Below are 4,653 nucleotides of genomic sequence, written 5' to 3'. Positions count from 1 at the left end.
GACATTGTAGAAATGACAATTTCAAGAGACTTTGTCGAAGCCACCAACTTTTTATCTCTGAAGTGGAAAAAGTTATAGGGTGCGAAGGTAGTAACCCCTTAAAATTATTTTTTTAGTTCTAACTTTTTTATTTACATTTTTACATTTTTACAATGTTCTACAAAGTCTTAGGTGCTTCAAAAAAAAACATGTTGTCGTATAAGAGTGCAAATCGCTATCTCTTCATTTTAAGGAGCTATATCAGACTTTATAGTTTTTTAACACTATTTTGAATCGGGTATACCTTTCAGGGTAGCAGGTTGTAGCAGCTGTTAGTAGCTCTTACTCTTTTGTTACATATATAAATCATAGGTGGATCTAAGTGGATTCATAAAAATATTCCGCAAAATGCACCTAAACTTTTTGATCCATTATTTTGTTTCTCCGTGCATAATTTAGTTATCATTATTTTTTTCTCGTTAATCTTTCCCTGTATGCTGTCTGCTGGTCCAGGTGCCATGCTGTTGTCTGGAAAATTTGAATTGTGATTCGAAAACGAGCCTTTTGATGTGATCTAGAGCGTGTAAGTATTTATATCTAGAGTACAGTATTTGACGAGAAAGAGAAACCTCATCAGCAAACTCTGAGATTTGTTAAAGAGTGTTTTGAAAACTCACATTTTTTTCTGAAATGTCGTTGTTGCCCCTCAAGATGTTATTTTCAAAAACTGAGCTGGGTAGGGAGGAGTTGGGCGTGGGGTGTAGTGGTAAACATTTTATTATATATTTTTATCGGCCTTATCGCTCAAGTTGTTTATCTTTTATGGAGACATCGTAAAAACGGCAAATTATTTTTTTCGAAAACACTAAATTTCTATTTCTCAAATGACGAAGTTATTTTATCCTTGAAAAAAATTTATTTGTTGTAACTTTTTTGTTTTGTTTTTTTTTTTGCATTTTTCAATGTTCTACAAAATAGTAGGTGCTTCGGAAAAACATATTGTCATAGAAGTGCCAACCGGAAAAACATGTCTTGAAAGAGCAAACTGATATCGCTCCTCATAATGAAAAGGTAGCGATTTACTCTCTTCTACGACAAAATGTTTTTCCACATAAAGAAGTTAAAAAGAAATAAATAAATGAGGTAAAAAGAAAAAAAATATTTTAAATGGTTGTCAACTTTGCACCATTATAATTTCCTCCACATGGGGATTGAAATTTTGTGTTCTTTTATTTCCGTCTCTAAAATGTATCTGCACAGATAAATAATTTTGAGGAAATTTTTTCTCGGGTGCACCCCTTAAATAAAGTCCTAGAAATAAATATACGCTATAAATCACTCAAACAGGCTCGTTTTCGAATCGAGACCAGCAGACAGCGTACAGGGAATGATTAACGAGGAAAAAATAATGAAAACTAAATTATGCACGGAGAAACAAAATAATGGATCAAAAAGTTGAGGTGCATTTTGCGGAATATTTTTATGAATCCACTTAGATCCACCTATGATTTATATATATAACAAAAGATTAAGAGCTACTGAAGCTGATGACATAAATAACAGCTGCTACAACCTGCTACCCTGAAAGGTATACCCGATTCAAAATAGTGTTAAAAAACTATAAAATCTGATATAGCACCTTAAAATGAAGAGATAGTGATTTGCACTCTTCTACGACAAAATGTTTTTTTTTTGAAGCACCTAAAACTTTGTAGAACATTGTAAAAATGTAAAAATTTAAATAAAAAAGTTAGAACTAAAAAAATAATTTTAAAGAGTTACTAACTTCGCACCCCTATAACTTTTTCCACTTCAGAGATAAAAAGTTGGTGTCTTCGACAAAGTGTCTTGAAATTGTCATTTCTATTTCTAAAGACACCCTCCAGAACACGTCAAAATTCTCCAATCAATAGTTTCGCCGATAATACCAATGTCCCACTTTTTTCAAAACCTTCCCACTGTGCGGCGCAGGCTGGGGTATTGCCTTATCGCCGATTTATCACATTCGGCGAGAATGCGGCGATTTCTCACAGACTGCCTCTTCTGTTATTGTAACTCTATTGGTCGCAAAACAGTTATTTGACTTCGAAAAAGTGAAATCAGAATTGCGTACATAATGTAAAACCAATTTAATAAAAAATCCGCGGAAAAAAAAAATCCAAATTTCGTTTCGTTTCGAAAAAATTCGAAATAAATTAACCTTTATTTCGTATCGTTTCGAAGTTTCGAAAATAAATCTATATTTCGTTTCGGTTCGATCCGAATTAACATAGACTTTTTAAATTTCGTTTCGTTTCGTTTCGTTAGGAAAAAGTGTGTTATCGCATACCCTTAACGATTGCGGCTATATATTTCTATGTTTTCGGATGCTAATTTAGAAAAAAATACGAAGGGTGTAAATTGTGTATAATCCGGCCTCGGACTGTCGCTAGAAATGTCTGTTTTGCGCCATTTACCCCTAAAAACCAATTAATCCTATGATCGGTAAGATTTAAGATCCATTGCAGCTAATTATTTCAATGAATCATGATGCAAATTCAGTAGGATAATATAAATGATACTTATTCCAGCTTTTGATTTTAACAATCGATTTTTCGTTCGATTAGATTTTTTTCAAATCGCCGTTATAAACAACTTTTTAAAATAAGTGAAATTTAAATGTAGGTCAATATTTACAGTAGTTAGTAAATTTGTTACTAACATTCTTATACTCTATATATTTTCTACCCGATCCACTAAAAACACTAAATAAAATATGATGTGGTGATGATTTTAAATATATATAAAATTTTGTTCAACCATCGTTTATGAGTGACCCCTAAACATGAATTTCATACACAGCTATCAAAATGAATGTTGTTAAACATTTTCAATTAATGTTCTAAGATCATTTAAAACTGTTCTATTGTTCGATTCCATAACGACTTGATATGCCGTTTTTACCGTCATGTGGTGTTGATCTTACCCGCACCCCAGCTGGTTGGGCTGAAAGATGGACTGTTCGCGTTTTCATCATAAATCAGATTCTATCAAGAAATATTGTCCTGAGACCTCATGGACTGATGCATGAAGAGCCAAAATATTCTTGTATGAAATTTCTAGACCGGAAAATTGCTTCATAGATTGTGGAACTGTAAAGTTGCTTAAGGTGTCGGTTTTACCGGCTTTTTCCCTACTTTTTATTATGATAATTGAATATGCACATACCATGATATTTGAAAATTTTTGATGTTTTGAATGTTTGCTTTGAAGAAAATGTAATCAAATGATCAATCAAACGAGATTCTTCTACTTTTTAAATGGCTACTATAGCAATTACATCTTAAACTAATCACATTACATTTTGCCAAAATATGTAATTCAGAAGACTAATATACCGTCCAGAAAAACGTAAAGTGATTAATTGACAATGAAAGCCCACACTTCTAACACTATTGGTACTTTGCCTGGAGTAGGGTTACCTCGTCGATGTGTGCTGCAGACAAACCAAATCCACACCTGGTTTTATCTACACATCTACCGAACAAGCACCATCCAAGAACACTCCCCCGAAAGCCAACCGACCACAATGAACTGCAACAGAGTACCTACACCGCATCACACAATCACCGCCAATATGAGCAAATATCACGTTCCAGTCTCCGCTCAGGTTCCGGTGCTTTTTTCCCACCCATTAGCAGCTAAGAACCCTCGACTCTTCGACACGCTGTGCACAGCACACCAGTCAGTCAGTGAAGCGGACCGCTGCCATCGGCACAGGAAGCTATCGTTTTCCGCTTGTATTTTCACCCGGACGTGTTTACAACACCTCTTCCAGGCAGGTTCGAGATTTTCACCACCGCGCCACACGGATCGCGCCATCCAGCTGGCTGGAAACGTGTGCCATGTAACACTCTCGTTTTTTTGCTGTTTTATTAATTTTAATTAAATTTTATTTTTATTTTTATTCCAGCTCCGTGTCCGGAAAACAATCTCGTAATGATTGCGTGTTTCGTTTCGGCGATAAATCCCACCGAAATGACGATTGCTTCCTACATGGCGGGCATTTTTCGGTTTGGTTCTTCCCTCGGTTAGGTTGGCAGTGTCTCGTCTGGGACAGGTATGTGAACTGAATTTCCAATGCAGCGAAAGGATACAGCGTGTCACTATTTTCCTCCGAAACAAATCTTGTCATGCCCATTTTTTTACAATCACGAATTGTACACATATGTAAATATCACCTGCGAAGCATCGGACTGCAACAGTACGTAGCTTAGTTCAGGGCTACCACAGATTCCGACTGGCTTACCTGCAGGATGTGAGTGCGGTGTGATCAAATTTGCATCAAATCGCTCCAGCAGATAAAACCCAGCGGAAGCCTTGGTGCGTGATCCGTTCGATGAGCTCGACTCGATTGTGTTGTTATGGTGGCTGATAGGGGAAAAATTGGTGCATCGAATGCAGGCTTTGTTCTGCAATGGAGAAACTAAATATAATTGCCTGTTCGTAATCGACTCCAATAGCTTCCACTATGGCATGATATGACATACTTACTGCTGATTGCGTACAGATATGACATTGAAATCGAAAATCTATGAAAATTTGGTGAAATTCCATCATTAATTTTCAACAACTTAAGTTGAGATCTGTATATATGGCTAATATGTAGCTAAACAATAAGCTTATGAAAAAGCT

The sequence above is a fragment of the Armigeres subalbatus genome, chromosome 3, assembly GCF_024139115.2.
Source record: "Armigeres subalbatus isolate Guangzhou_Male chromosome 3, GZ_Asu_2, whole genome shotgun sequence".
In the NCBI taxonomy this organism is placed as follows: Eukaryota; Metazoa; Arthropoda; class Insecta; order Diptera; family Culicidae; genus Armigeres; species Armigeres subalbatus.
This window is presented reverse-complemented; position numbering follows the sequence as displayed.